This window comes from Balaenoptera ricei, chromosome 10, assembly GCF_028023285.1.
Source record: "Balaenoptera ricei isolate mBalRic1 chromosome 10, mBalRic1.hap2, whole genome shotgun sequence".
NCBI lineage: Eukaryota > Metazoa > Chordata > Mammalia > Artiodactyla > Balaenopteridae > Balaenoptera > Balaenoptera ricei.
The window spans coordinates 21,393,415-21,409,929 of record NC_082648.1 but is presented as its reverse complement, the minus strand read 5'-3'; the positions used below and the strand labels follow the sequence as shown (position 1 = coordinate 21,409,929).

Sequence of the window (16,515 nt, the reverse complement as noted above, 5' to 3'; positions counted from 1 at the left end):
TTCCTTGCTTTTATATTGTGCTAATTGTACCTAAATGGAAAATGTTTAACTTTTGTCAAAGGAATGGAGCTGAATACAAAGCAAGATGGCAATCGTGGTTTTGATTTCTTTTAAAGGGCATATTTTTACATACACCAAGAAAAATTAAGTAAATTAAATTTACTAAATGTTATTAGTGTAAGTTATTTCCAGGTTGGAAAATAGCAAATTTTAATTTTATTTTGTATTATTTCCCATTTCTCTAAAATGAATGTGCATCATTTTTAGAGTAGAACTAATAGTCTTTCAATAAACATTCTTCTTCAAGAAAAATGAAACATTTTGATTACTTTCATTTTCTCTATTAGAGAAAGTGATAAATTAATAAGCATTTGACTATTGCATACAAATAAAGGACAAGGCATGATCAATACCCTCAAAAAGTGTAAAATATATCAGGAAAGGCAGACTGAACCTGAAAAAAGAAAATCATAAATATTAGATTGTGATAATAAAAGTCAATGTTATTCAAGGTCATTCATTAAAAAAGCAATCTTAGTATTATTTTGTGCTATGTACTACATCATACATATATTGAAAAAAAATCACTGATTATTAGAATCTGCCTGCATTTTAGAGTACAAAATATGTTCTAGAAAGTGCCCCCTTGCAAAAGCTTTATACCTAATTTCCCAAAGCAGCATTTAGTCTAAAATAACCCAATTTGCGCCAAACATTGATGAATGCTCAGCCTATCGTCAATCACTTACAACTCTCCATTTGTCATTCATCTCACTAATAGGTGTCTGTGTTGAATCTCCTTACTTATAGAGTCAATGGAAAACCAAACCAAATGTAAAAGGAGAAAAGGACCACATCTGCAGAACTTTAAAATCATCTTTGGATTCTAATTGGATCTACTTTGATTACAATTCTAATCATTTGAGTCAGTCATTTTCATTTTGAGCTGAGATAGATCACCCATAATGTGATACTTCTCTTTACTCATCTGTAAAATGGAAATAAAGCTGATCACATAGAATGAAGGTGATGCTATCTCTTCCACTTGCTGAGAAAAATTACCTTCTCTAAAAAAGTCTTTGTGGGAAAATTAAACATCAAAACAATTATAATGATTGGCTACTAAGTTTTTAAAGGATAAGATAGTCTTTTTTTCCCTCTGCACCCAAATAAACGGAAACATAAAAAACAAGAGACTGTTCCCTAAACAGAAGAACTGAAAATAGTTTTTCACCTTCCCTAAGAAATCAAGCTTGTTATTGTTACTATGGCAACAAGTTGTCAGTTGAGGACTAGAGTTTCTCTGGTCTGCCTGATTATTGAGCAGAAGGAAATAGAACATTTTATTAGTATTATTTTTATTTTAAAATAAAAAATCAATGTCTTTATGCTCTCAAATGGTTGGAATACAGGTACAGTAATAAGAACCACACTGCAAAACAAATTTGGGCACTAAATAAGGGAGCTAGGCTCAAGGCACAGAGTATGCCATCTGTGACCTGCTGGTGGCTGGGCAGTGATCTCTTGGTTGTCTTGACTGGACTCTAAGTCCCTTCACTTGGCCTTGTTGCCCTCTCTCTGGTGGGAAATACTTGGTCAGTAATAACGTGTGGATGAAAATCCATTCCCTCACCAATCAACAAGTACTTATTGAGTGCATACTACATACCGGTACTATTTCAGTACCTGACACAGTGTTTGAATAAATGGACAAAATTACTACCTGGACTCACATTCTTGTGGTAGAAACAGGCCAAAACCAAACAGGTAAACCCATTAAATAATATCAGATAGTAATAGCAGCTATGAAGAAATATAAAGCATATTAAGTATTAGGAAGATTTTTGAAAGAAGAGGGAAATCCTGAAAAACTAAAAGCTTCAAGAAAACCATAATATTTTAATTTACCTATAACTAGGCCTGATAGATGTAGATTACATATGCATATACCAGTACATCAGTCATTTTCTTTAAATGAATATAGATTGAATAGGACCCTCTATGTGTCAGGTACTCGGATCATTGTTGGGAAAAGTGAGACATGGACGCAGATCTAGAGCTTAAAATATTCAAGGCCCTAATACTGCTAATGGAATCCCCAAATTTGAGACCTCCAATTCTTTTAGGACTCTATATTTTGTCCGTCTCTTGAGTAAATTCCTTAAAGTTTTCCAAGTATGCTTTATTGCTCTAAAAAATGCCTTTGGGGTATTTTCATGTAGTTTCTTACAGAAAAAAGAAGGTTCAAATTTTCACTGTCTAGCTTACCATTTTACATAGAAAGTTCTTTTGTGGAACTCATGACTTTGGGGGGTAGTAATGCAAGAAGATATACGTGAATTTTGAAAGAATTTGAAACGGCATTTGAAGAAATTTGAAGAATTTGAAATATGAACGGCAGATCCATTCCTAGCAACTAAGAAAAGCTGAAAGGTTTGGAGTGTGCGTTCTGCTAAGGAGCCTATAAAACAGAGATTGCACTGTGGGATGAAGAGAATTGGGAACGGCATACAGTTAGGAAGGAAAACCAAGCCCTCCCTTCCCTGCTGAGGTTGTGCTGGCAATAGATGACAGAGCTGCAGGAACACTGGACCACCCACTGTGTCAGTTCCTGTGTTCTTATCTGACTGTATTTATTCTTTATTGTCTCATAAAGGACCTTGCACTGACTTGGCAACTTTGCTGGACAACACGTAGGCGTTATATTTTTATGCGGCCAGAAAACAACTGCAGCGATTGCGGTAAGCACACTTATCTGCTTTTTTCATGATCAACGTTGGGCATGGATTATAATTGTTGCTTTCTTTACCTGGATTGAGGATCATATTCTGCAAATAATTCTAAGGCGCTTTATGAATACTGTATGCAGCCAAATAGAAATGTTTGTTTTACAACAATAGCCAGGGTTGAGCAAAACAGGGTGTTCACACCGATCTCTTGGGAAATCCTGATTCTAGAAACTTGCACAGATACATTTCTAAGGGTTACAAGCTGTTCCTCCTCTAAAGTTTTTTGTTTGTGAGTTTGGGTTTTTTGTTTGTTTGTTTTGTTTTGTTTCAAGTACTTGTTAATCTTCAGACCATCAGGGTCATGTCCTATTGTCCTCGAGTTAATCTTGCTATCCCGGATTGGAACACGACTGTATTGTGTCAGGTGCCTTTGAGAAAGAACCTCATCAAGCTGAACAGTTGACAGAGTTGAGACCTACAGCATTTCTGATGAAACCTTAGGAAAAAACTATTCACCTAGGAGCTTGTCGGGCTCTGAGCCCTGTGCCCAGACCTCTCTTTTCCACTCGCAATCCTCCACGTACCCCCATTAATTCTCTTCACACAGAGGCATTTGTGGTCCTTTCCAATTCAGAGAATATTGCAGTAGGAGCACCATTAGCACGAGTTCTGGGTGGTAGAACACGGTGTTTCAGCCCATTTCTTCTGACAGTACGGCCTGTACCGAGGCGGGCAGCGGCAGTCCTTTGGAAGATCCTGCCAGTGGGTTAATTAGTGGCAGAACCCACATGTGCCCAGGGGATATTATGACATTTTCCCTCTGAAAGATGATTTCTATTCACATTCCAAATTCTGAAACATTGAAGTCAAAATGTTAATAAGCTAATGAGTCTGACTATAATTTTTTTTCAGATTTGGAAACTGATTTTATTACATTGTAGAATTAACACATTCTCCTTTTCCCTCTACATTAATTAATTTATTTTGAAATGTACAGACTGTGGAGATTGTGTAAACTGTAATTTACACCATCTCAGCATTGCCCTGTGCTTGCTTCAGGTTTACAGCATTGATCTGCCTCATTCCAGTTTCCTTTGTTTTCCTTAATTTCCAGCCATGCCTGGATATGGGCTCTTTTGCCTTTCTTTTTTATTTATTCACTTCCACAATCCAGACCAAGGCTCAGCTCTTTCCTTTAGCTGCCATTTAGTCCTCAGGAGAGCCAGGCTCTGCTTTGACTTTTGAAATACTTGTCTGCCTTCAGTACTTTACCAGTTTATATTATTTTGGTCAGGTCATCATGACATACTGCATCATTTCTTAAGTTGTTTTCTTACATCCCTGCCTGTAATTCTATTTGATTAGATATAAGTGGCAGAGTCACTTTGGCCTTACATTTGAATAAAATCTGCTCTCTCTCAAGCTGTGTGTGTGTGTGTGTGTGTGTGTGTGTGTGGTGTGAAGGCTGGTGGTGGGATGATGGGGTGAAGAAGAAAAGCTGGGGAGAAAACATTCTTATGCCTGTGGTATCAGCAGCTTCTCCCAATCCAAGGAAGGATTTGAAATATACCCTCAACACCCTTGCCCTTCCATTCCTGAAAGACTCTGGAATCGAATTGGGCAATCTCCTGTTGAGATTTCCCAGAAAATAGGGAGGTTCGCCAGAAATTGCTTACAGAGCAGCCCGGGTTTCTCTCCAAATCTAGGCAGTCTTGAGCTGCTTGGCAAAAAAAGCAGAGAGATTTCTGGAAGTAGGAATTTTCTCTGGTAATGCCCCACACCTGTCCAGGCCGGTTTTTTTTTTTTTTTTTAATTTAAATTTTATTTTAAATTTCAGGCTATTCGAAATGGTTAATTTTTCAAATCTCCTCGGGAACCTGTATCATGTGGGGAGGAGGGGAATAATGGGCCAGAGAGGGATGATATAGACGTTCAAATATGATTGATTGAAAATGTATGGAAGTGAGCAAGTCAAGCTCTTTCTTTTCATTGACGGTGAATGATCTGTACACAGTGGGCACTCAGAGAACATTTAATTTAAAAATATTTAATATTTAATGTTTATTGCTTACCAAAAAAGCTTTTGGTGGGGATAAAAATATATATAAGCTAAAATGTTTTAAAGTAACTTCCAGAACTCTGTAAAGCAACCGTCAGGCAGAGGTGGACTAACCAGCACTCAGCAAGACCCAAGAAAGGGATGGAATGAGGAAGACAGGAAAATCCTGCTTAGCACGTTCTTCAGGGGCCACTGCCTGGGCAGTGAACAGGCATCTCTAGTGTTCCGCCCTAATTTGGTTTCATGACCCCAGGCTTTGAAGGGTCACCTTGAGAGATGATCTCAGCCCCAGATACCATGGTCACTGACCTGGCATGACCTCTCCCACATCTGTGTAGGCCCCTGAGCTAAGGAAGTTTTCGCACTCTCGGATCCCAATAACTCTGCGGGTGTCCCTGTCCTGGTTAGGATCTTCCCGCAGGCTCATGTTCTTGCTGACCCACGCCTAACAGGAAGCATGAAATCGGGCAGAAGCTATTTGCCTCTGTACTGTACCACATCCCTCAGCCCGCCTCCCCTGTACCCCAGGAAGCATGTCCCCTGAAGGTGCAGTCTGGCCAAGTACCAATGCCAATCAAACCAGGAGAGAGAGAAGCTGGGAAGTTTCTGTCCTCTCCTAGTCCTCCCACCCCAACCTCAGCAGATGAGGTCTGGAGTTAGTCTTGCAGATGTAGACAAGAGATCCAGAAATCTGGGGGTAATCACTATGTGACCTGTGCTATACCAGGCCCTTCTGTATGTCTGCGTTTACGCCTTGGACTTCTGTTGAACGCGTCAGTGTCCTGACGTCCCTCCTTACCCTCAGCTCGGCTGGCTAGCTGGGACCCGCCACCCTGCCTCACTTTTACTCAGCCCTGTTGCATTGTCTCCAGTCTTTCAACAGACTGACCACATGGCTCCACTATGAATGCGTGGGTCCCACTCCCCGAGTCCTGCTTCTCGTTGCTTTGGTGCTCCTGTGGGTATCTACCTAGACTGGACGAGAACTTGATGCGGCCACACTCACTTTTGACTGCATATTCAGGCTATTGGCTATTTTCTGGGAGGTCAGAGCCATAGCTGGGTCAGTTTTCAGGATTGTAGTTCTTGTTTCCTCTTCTTGCCTACTGGCATTTGCCACCGAGGTCCCAGTATACATTCATGCATCTGTGTGCAGGGTAAGAGCACACGCCCTTCTTTTCTGCCTGTTAGAGCTGTTATCTGACACGCTGTCCAGACCTCATGCTGCCCCTAGCTGGCTGTAGTACTCGCCAGTCCTCTCCAAGCAGGCTGGCCCCGTGGTCCTGACGATCCTAGCTCCTCTCCTGTAACTAGTTATGTCCTGGCGGGACAGAAGGTCCTTTCAAGTCATTATTGTTCTTAGTGATTTTTTTACTTTACCAGTCAGCATCCTGGTTTATTCCATCATCTTCACATGACCAGGTGAATCTGGCCAAGCTGCATCAATTTACTGTGCTCAGTAAATGTTTGTTGCCAAGATTTGCCCAATTATGGTGTGCCTTGTAAGTTGTGCTCTCTCTAAGAAACTCAGTGAAAATGAACTGAGCTAAGGCAAACAAATTGGGTGATAGTAAATGGCTTTAAAATGGGTTTATGAAAAATATCAACAGAGAGTTCCTTTATATAGTTTTCTGGTGCATTCCTAACTACTGACAGAGATAGAGAGACAGAGAAACAGTGTCAAGAACATTACTGATAGACAGTTAAGCAGACAGAATGACAAAGTATATTTAAATCAATAGGACTTGATTGCCGAAGTTTTATTCAGTCACAGCTAGTCAGTAAGAGCAGATTAAAGGAAAGCTACATTAGAGACTAATTTGTGTATCACAGATGAAAATTTCTATATTCTCCTTAAACCTCCAACTCCATGTCCTCTTAATGCTGGAATAAAAGTAAACCACTGTCAATCTCATCCTCCATTTCTTTTTTTTTAATTAAAATTTTAAAAATAGAAGAATAGTTTGTTTACAATATTATATTAGTTTCAGATATACAGCATAGTGATTCAGTATTTTTACAGCTCATACTCCATTAAAAGTTATTACAAGATAACAGCTGTAATTCCCTGTGCTATATCCTCATTGCTTGTCTATCTTATATATCATAGTTTGTGTTTCTTAATCCCCTACCCCTAATTTGCCCCTCCCCACTTCCCTCTCCCGTTTGGTAACCATTAGTTTGCTTTCTACATCTCTGAGACTGTTTCTGTTTTTCACATACATTCATTTGTATTATTTTTTAGATTCCACATGTAAGCGATATCATACAGTATTATAATGTCTGTACACTGACTCCTCAGCCTTTTTCTCTGGGATGCAGTGTGGTGAAATGGGGGGATGAATATGGGTTTGGGACCTAAAAGTCTGTATGTGCTACTTGTTAGCAGAATGGCATATAACTAGATAAATTACTCATCTAGGCGTAAAATAAACAGATAATCTGTTGAAGGCATCTGTAAAATGAGGACTACCATGTATCATTGGGACCTTTTTATGACCAAATGATGAAATTTCTGTAACAGAACTTGTAGGGTGTCCACCTCAACACATAGCAGTTTCTTATCCCTTCTTTCTTCCCTTTTCATAGTTTCTCCCAAAGGAAGGGAAGAGCATGTCCAAGGCTGTCAAGCCTCTTGTGCTGACCTATTGCCCCAGCTCTCCCACAGTGGGCTCCCTCACACATCTGCCCCCATCCCCCGCTATAAAGCGTGTTATCTCCTTCTCCCCGGGCACTTTCTTTTCTGCCTTTGATGGGTTCTTGAAAATAAATTCTACCTATATTTTTTTCTTAATTTCTGATGATTTTCTTCTTTTCAAAACCAATATACTAAAATGAGTGGTGTGTTTTCACCACCGATTTTCTCACTACATGTCATCTCCTTAATTCTTAATGGCTTGCACAGACTTTTAAGTCCCTCTAGAAGGAAATTTCCAGAGTCTGGAATGCTGTCCTTCTGGCTTGGTGGGATTACAAGTAACTTTGAAGTGTCGTCCATGCTCATCAGATGATAGGAGTGTTTCTGCATGTACAAAGCGTTAAATACATTAGAAGTATTGTATTGAAAAGGCTGCCTTGGAGAGTAAAAGAAGATACAAGGAATTCCGGTCATAAAATATGAAAATTATGTAATCTTATATTTTCATCAACACTAAAAAATTGTATTTTTGAAGCAAGATATAATCTCTAAATTGGCCAATATAATATCCTATAGGAAATGAACTTTAGATATATATGAACAAGAAAGACAGAAGGAAAGAAAGAGAGAAAGAAGGAAAAAAGAAAGGAAGGAAGTGAATTGTGTTAGTGTCCCTTTAAGAAACATCTGTTATTATTTTGACCTGTTTTGCATAGACTGAAACCCTTCCAGAAGCATCATACATTATACATTTGGTAAATTACAGCACTTTTACCTAATTGCCCCTTTAGGAGCTAATGACCCCATTTGCTGCTTTGTCTAAGACACCTGATGCAATCAGCACAGAAAGGGTGTGCTCAGTCTCATACACTGCCTAGAAAATTTGCATTTTGTTCAAAATTAAATGCAATTTCAAAGTGTCTTTTTTTAAAAAAATTTAATCAATCTAGTATACCGTAGGCATTGCTGAAACAACACATTCGCTAAAATTTGTGAAGGTGACTTTGGTGAACGGATTTTTATCTTTAAATAGACTCAGCTTGCTGTATATGCAAAATGACTACTTGCGCAGAATCAACCATGGAAATTCACTGAACATGCCCTTTGCTCTCATAACACTGAAAATCACAGCATAACCTGAAGGACCTCATTTAGTTAAGAAATCAGTGTGTGATTTATACAGGTACCATGTAGAAACCTTATCATGGGTCTATGCCCAGCGTGCTTTTCTGTTATAATTATTATTTGTAGAGGTCGATTTGTGGTTTGGACTGTCTTTTATTTTTGAATGAATACTTGATTTCTTGGCCAATAAAAAATGTGTAAGCGTCGTATAGTTTAAAAATAACTGTCTGTAAAAAGATGAATAGTATAGTTCAAAACTATTTCTCTATTCATAGAATTTGAGAATTGTAGAGCTGGAAGAGACCTAAAAAAATAATATATTCCAATGCCCTTATTAGACAAGCATGCAAAGAGAGGCCCATGAGAGACCAAGTGACTTGCCAAGGTCTGTTTCTCCCTGCAAACTTGTGACCAAATTAGGATAAGAACCTAGTTTATGAGATACTTGTTTCCACGGAAAATACTTATGAAGGGACTTTTAAAGAATTTAAAAATCACTTTATCCAACTCATGATAATATAATGCATAGGTAAACAGACTTATGTTGGAAAACCATTATTCTAATTAGTTGTTTTTTTTGTATATATAGAGTATCCTTTTCCAACTGAATTTTGTATTGTCACATTTCTTTTAAGTGAAAATGAGTAATTCAATAATTCTTGTCATCTGGAGTCTCACAGACTAAGGATTTAATTAGATCCACTGATAGAAAAAAAATGTCTTAGGCAAGTTTGGTGTATGAAAATTATAATGAGAAAGTTTACCTACATACTATAATCACCTACAAGTATTCGCCATTTATATATAAATAGAGCCAGTGGACTGTTAGTTTTGCTAATTACAGATAATATTTATCTATTCATTATAAGATATTATCTACTACTTTAACCTAGCTTTGGTGGTTATTTATAACTGAAAATAATGAAAGTGGTAGAGTTGAATATAGACTATATTTTAATTCTACCTTTTCACTCACATCAGTCTGTATTACAGCATACAGTGTTTTATAGTATAACAACTGAGAGGATTTGCTTATGGTGATATTTCTCTGAAATGTGTTTTCTTGCTGCATATTTTTAGTCTACTTTTTCCTCCTATAATAATCAAAGCCAGGGAGTATTGAAAAACCAGGCCTTTGGGTTAACACACATGGGTAGCTGACACCATCAGTCTTAACACAGGCGCCTCTCTAAGGGGCTTTGAGAAAATCGCAAGTTACCAAAAAAAAAAAGAAATCCCGGGGCCAGGTTGGGTACTGGCAATCCATCAACAGGAAAGCAGAAGACCATTTAAAAGTAGATTAGATCCTATAAACCAAGATGTAATTGGGGAAGATAGAACGATCAAATGACAAATTAGGGGCAAATGAGAGATCAGAGCAACAGGAGAGGGCTGTGAGAGATCAGAGGGAGACGAGAGGCAGGTAAAGGCTAGGATGGTTTCTGAGCCCATTTACAAACACTGAACTCTAATTGCCACAGACTATCTGGGAATAACTGACCAGCTCTTGCTGAGCTGGGATAGGTCTGCCACCACACACCATCTAGACCACTACCTTGTCTCCTAGTTTTGGGTTCACCATGTGTCAAAAACATTAATAAACATCTACTGTGTGTATGCGTGTGCAAAGTATTGAGACCACAAAGAGGAATAAGACAAAGTTATAGCTCTTCAGTAGTTCAATCCAGTGGAGGGCAAAGGAAACTCATATATACTGAAAACCTACCATGCGCCAGCCGTGGTGGAAGGATTTTATCAATACATACACCATCTGTGATGGGTTGAATTGTGATCTCCGAAAAGGTTTGCTGAAGTCCTAATCCCAGTACCTCAGAATGTGACCATATTAGGAAATAGGGTTGTTGCAGATGTCATTAGGTACTGGAGTAGGGTGGGACATTAATCCAATATGACTGGTGTTTGTATAAGAAGAGGAGAAAAGACGCAGAGACACAGGAAGATCCCAATGTAAAGACACAGGCAGAGATTATAGAGGGATGCATCTATAAGCCAAAAACACCAAGGATTGCTGGCTGTCACCAGAAGCCAAGAGAGGCATGGAGGAAACAGATTGTCCCTCAGAACCCTCAGAAGGAACCAACCCTGCTGACACCTTGATTTTTGATCTAGCCTCCAGACTGTAAGACTGTGAACAGTTATTTGAAGCCACCTAGTTTGTGGTACCTTTTGACAGCAGCCCTCAGAAACTAACATACCATCTAATTTAATCCTTATAAGAATTTACGTGGTAAGTAGTATTAGCCCCACTTAGAAACTAGATTTTTTTTTTATAACTACCCTTATTTCAAAAGAAATAGCTTTGAGATTAGATAGAACTGAATTCACATACTGGTCTGCCACTAACTAGCTAGAAAAACTTGGACAAATGGTTTAAAATTTCCTAAGCCTACATTTGGCCTTATGTAAAATGGAGATCATCCTACTGGGGTTCATACTTCCTTATTTACACTGGCCGCTAGGAAGCTAAAAACCAAATTTGTAGCCGAAGTATACAGGATCCCAGACATGCTATTTTGTGTGTTTAAAAATCTTTTGGTAGCATGTATTATAGGAAGATAAAGAATAACCACCATGGCACACACATATATCATTACAATGACCGCTGCACTCATTAACCTAATATGTAATGTGGAAAGAGTTTACTTAGGAAAATAATTGTCAAAAGTCCTTTGTTTACAGGCTAATTCGTATAAGGTAAAATATTTTAAAATAAATTTTCTGTATGATTAACCTGGGTTATCAAGCAGATAAGATCTCATAAAACCTATAAAACTTGTTAGAGCCTTGCCAGAGCATGAGAGCAGTAAACTCATGGGCTGACTTCCTTTTAAGGTGACTGTCCCTCTGGGTGAGGTAGGAGCACTTCCCACCTCATGCTGGGTGCTCCAAGTCACCACCCCAAGCAGGCACTTCAGGACAGCCATCCTGTCTTTTCACTGATGTGTAGCTAAGAAAAGCTGGCTGCCTGAATTGTTACTAGGACTCTGTGTGCCAGATTTCCGGGTCTGAGTAAAACAGGAGAAAAACTAGGGGAAGTTATTTTCAACAGCCATCAAGAGCAGACAGCTCTGGCATTTCCAGAGTCCAGACCCATCACACTAAATGGGAAATGAATGCTGGATTTTTCCCATCAGACAATTAACTGGCTTACCTCATTGCCTTGCTACACTATTAACACCTGACACCAGAAAATGGTCATATTTGTCATCACCACTGATATGAAAGAACAATATTTCTTCATAAATGTGTTAATGAAATTTCTAAGATAATGAAAATGGCATGAATTAAAAGGCTGTTTCTGAGCAAAACATAATACAGTCTATTGTGAAGTGAAAAAGAATGTTTAAGAGATATATAGTATGATCCCAGGATTGTAGAAATAAATATGCTATAGAATAAAAACAGGAAAGATGTATGGAAGCATAAACAGAGGTATCTCACAGAAGTGGACTTTTAGGTGATTCTTCTTTTGGCTTATCAGTGTTCCCCAAGTTTTCTCCAATATATACACATTACTTTTATAATAAAAATAGCACTATATTTTAAAAACTACATTCTCTATCTTGAATAACTAAATAATCCTCTGGTAATAATAATAGTAACATAGTAACAGAACAGGCAAAAAAAAAAAAAAAAAAAAGAAAGAAAGAAAATGTAGAAACATCCTCTAATTTGTCCTAAAACTTCTACTTTTACTAATTTTCAAAATTATTTGACAGTTGCTATGAAACTGGATGTTTTTACTAAACTCTCAGTCAAGAGGAACCATTTTGGTCAACTGGAGACAGTCGACCCAGTTTCAAGATTTTAAATGAAATAAATTCATTTTAAAATAATAATAATGCATTTTGGGTATATAATACTAGGAACTCAGTAGATCATAGACTAATTTATTTATTCATCCATTTAACTGATGAATGCTGGGAACTAGGCAACCTGCTAGGGATAAAAGAGTGGCCAAGATGGACACAGTCCCTCCGTCACAGATTTAACCACATATATGTATGTATATATTTTTACTTATATTGTAACTACTTCCAAAAATGGTTTGTGCTGGATTGTAAAAATTCCGTAAGAAAAATATATATTATTTTTTGGAACACAACATCATGGAATGGCCAAACAATCTATTAGATATAAAGGCATCAAAACCCTACCATCTTAAAAAATGACACTGTCGTACTTTAGAAGGTACCGGAAGAAAATCCAAATTATTCTCATTCAAGAATACTAGATAAGGCATTTAAAAAATATGCCCCTTTTTTCTGCTTTTTTTTAGTTGATGGGTTTTAGACAAGGTATATCAGCCATCTCTCATATGTAATATATACATGCCATGGAGTTTTCATATTAATGAAATATAAAGTTTAAAGACCAAAATGTAAATACTTCCTCTGAAAGCAAAGTCTCTAGAGAAAAGCTGGGTTGCACGTAAACTTTCTGAGCCCTAGTAGATCCCACCTACTTTATAGGGATTTTCTAAGGCCACCAGGACATTATATTTGAAAGTTTTTGCAACTCGCTACTATTGGAATTTTGTTTTGGCTACCTGTTCAGTTAGTGGTGATCTCTCCCTGACATATGGTTGACGCTTCCTTGCTGCATATGTTCAGTCTACTTTTTCCTCCTGTAATAATCAAAGCCAGGGAGTATTGAAAAACCAGGACTTTGGGTTAATACACATAGGTAGCAGACACCATCAGTCCCAACCCAGCTGCCCCTCGAAGGAGCTTTGAGAAAATCACAAGTTAAGAAAAAGAGATCCCAGGGCCAAGTTGGGCACTGGCAGTCCATCAACAGGAAAGCAGAAGACCATTTAAAAGGGAGATTAGATGCTATAAACCAAGATGAATCGGGGAAGTAGAACTATCAAATGACAAATAAGAAATCAGAGCAACAGGAGAGGGCTGTGAGCGATCAGAGGGAACTGAGAGGGAGGTAAAGGCTAGGATGGTTTCTGAACCCATTTACAAACACTGAACTCTAATTGCCACGGACTGTTTGGGAATAACTGACCAGCTCTTGCTGGGCTGGGTTAAGTCTGCCACCACACACCATCTAGACCACCACCTTGTCTCCTAGCTTGGGGTTCATCATTTATTTAAAAAACATGAATCCAGGTACAGTGATTTTATTTCTGATCTCTGAATATCACTAGCCAAAAATTAGACCTTCATCCCTATCATCAAAACGATTATATATAATGCAATAACCAAGCCAGGTTTCACCCTCACTCATGATAACGCTATAAGGAGAATCCTTTCCCTGCCCTTCTAGCTGACACATCCTTTTACCACCTACACTCAGAGCACAAGCTTCCTAAATGGATCCCAAACTTCCATGCAACAGTAGGAACATGGCGCCTTATTTTCCAGAAGTTAATATTTACTGAGAACCTATTCCTTCCAGGCACTTTACATATATTACCTTTCTTCATGTGCATGACAACCCATTGGAGGGAGGTAGCAATACCCCAGTTTAAAAGGATAATCCAGGGCTCGGAGGGGTTAAGAAATATGCTCCAAGGTGTATAGCCTCTACATGTCACAGTTGGGGTCTGAATCAGGTTGCTCTGACTTCAAACCCAAGCTCTTTTCCTTATGCTGTGATGTGGCCCTATTGTTCAGATCTAATGTTATGTGGTCCATTTGACCATGTCATTGCTGAATTAGCACGTTACCAACTCCCTAATCACATGGCTGCTTCTTAGTCACACGTAACTGTACCCTTTACTAGCAAGCTGGGCACAGCAGGTACTTTGATCTTTTTGAAAAGGCTGCAGTAAATGCAAAGTAATAATGTATGAGCACTTTAACTCTTAAAAGTGGGAACTTGTTCTGATGGTCACGACCCCCTAGTCTTTCAGCTCCCTTACTCTAGAGCCTTCACTGCAATTATTTCTTACTTTTATTGAAGCCTCTGGTCCATTGATGCAGCCACTTTTTCATAATCTTCACTACTCTCTTGGCTTCTCTTTATACCCAGCTTACGATTCATGACCCATTATTAAAATAATCTGCTTGAAAACACGCTCAGTTCAAGTACAGGCCCCACTCTTCCTGTACCTGCCTGGCTAGACCCCAATACTACATGAATCTACTAGCCATCTTCTCTATGCCTGTACCTACTGGAGATTATATCACAATTGTCTGCTGGTTGCACTTTAAATTTGTGATCCCAAGCCTCAAATATGCCCACATTACTGCCAAAGAGCCCTACTATCTTTCCCTAATAAAGTTCCCTTTGGAGTCTTTGAAATAACTGTTTCATATTTCCTCTCGCCTCAAACCTCCCACACTCTCTCCATCCTCATTCTTAGCCGATGACTTAGACTCATGCTTAATTGAAAAAAATCTAAGCCATGTTACAGGAATGACTGCATCTTATTAAATCTACACACCTCTCAGTCTCTGTGCCCATATTCTCTCTGTATTCCCTCTTTTTGAAATGGAATAAATATCTTTTCGTATCAGAGGTCAATCCTTCCACTCATACTCAGATCCCACCACTCTCACTTTTCCAAGGATTTTGTTCTTATATTTTGTTCTATTCAACACCATCAATGTCTTTCTCTGCACCGGATCATTCCAGGCAACATACAAACATTTCTATAATCGCTCAAATTATAATAACCAAAACCTTCCCGTGTCATGATTCTCTCCACTATATTTTTCTGTACTTTTCACAGCAAATCTCAAAATATTTCCCCAGCTTTCTTTCATTCTTTGGATACTCTGTCAGTTTTCTGCTTAACCATTCACTGAACCAGCTCTTGTCAGGGGCACCGACAATCTCATTATTGCTAGAGCCTGTGTATACATTTCTCTCAGCAACATCTGACCCAACTGCCCAATCCTTTTTTGGAAAACTTTTCTCTTTTGACTTTTAAGACAAATACTCTCCTGCAACTAGGTCTGGCCAGTCCTTTCTTTGTTTCTCCTCCTTTACCTGATCTCTAAACATTGGGATATACCAGAGCATAATACTGGGCTGTCTTCTAAATATATAAACAGTCTTTCCAGGTGATCTCATCCAATCTGTAACCTTAAATATCAGCCATTTGTGGAAGACCTCATCTGCCAACCATCTGATACCCTTCCCTGAATTCCAGACTTGTATAATTAACTGACTACTTGTCATCTTCACTTGGCTAACATAGGTTTTCTGTGGTACTTTTTCCATCGGAAGCCTACCCAACAGGGATTTCTCCATTCTTCCTTGCTAACAGAAACCTCAATTTTATGTGGTTACCAGGAGACCATACCCCAGGGTGATTAGACATCCAGGTGAAATTTGATTAGTCATGGCGCAATCAAGGTAGCTCCATTCCTACTGTCAGCTATTGGTTTAAAAATAAGAAAATACTAATCCTCCCAGACTTCAGACAATACTACAAAGCTACAGTAATCAAAACAGCTTTGTAGGGCTTCCCTGGTGGCGCAGTGGTTGAGAATCTGCCTGCCAATGCAGGGGACACGTGTTTGAGCCCTGGTCTGGGAAGATCCCACATGCCGTGGAGCAACTAGGCCCGTGAGCCACAACTACTGAGCCTGCGCGTCTGGAGCCTGTGCTCCACAACAAGAGAGGCCACGATAGTGAGAGGCCCGCACACCGTGATGGAGAGTGGCCCCCCACTTGCCGCAACTAGAGAAAAGCCCTCGCACAGAAACGAAGACCCAACACAGCCAAAAATAAATAAATGAATAAAATAAGTTAAAAAACAAAAACAAAAACCCCCAGCATTGTATTGGTGCAAAAACAGACATATAGATCAATGGAACAGAATAGAGAACTCAGAAATAAACCCACACACCCATGGTCAATTAATCTTCAACAAAGGAAGGAGGAATATACAATGGAGAAAAGACAGTCTCTTGCATAAATGGTGTTGGGAAAGCTGGACAGCTTCATGTAAATCAATGAAATTAGAATACTCTCTCACA

The 16,515-nt window shown here is 38.8% G+C and overlaps 1 protein-coding gene across 14 annotated transcripts in view; it reads left to right on the top strand.

Annotated features, from left to right (window-relative positions):
- Positions 1-16,515, top strand: part of LMNTD1 (lamin tail domain containing 1) — a 431,818-nt gene that overhangs the window by 298,253 nt on the left and 117,050 nt on the right. For all 14 annotated transcript variants that reach the window (XM_059935489.1, XM_059935481.1, XM_059935491.1 and 11 more), the window contains one exon: positions 2,657-2,741. The gene's annotated coding sequence lies outside the window, so the exon portion shown is untranslated. The remainder of the gene's footprint in view (positions 1-2,656; positions 2,742-16,515) is intronic.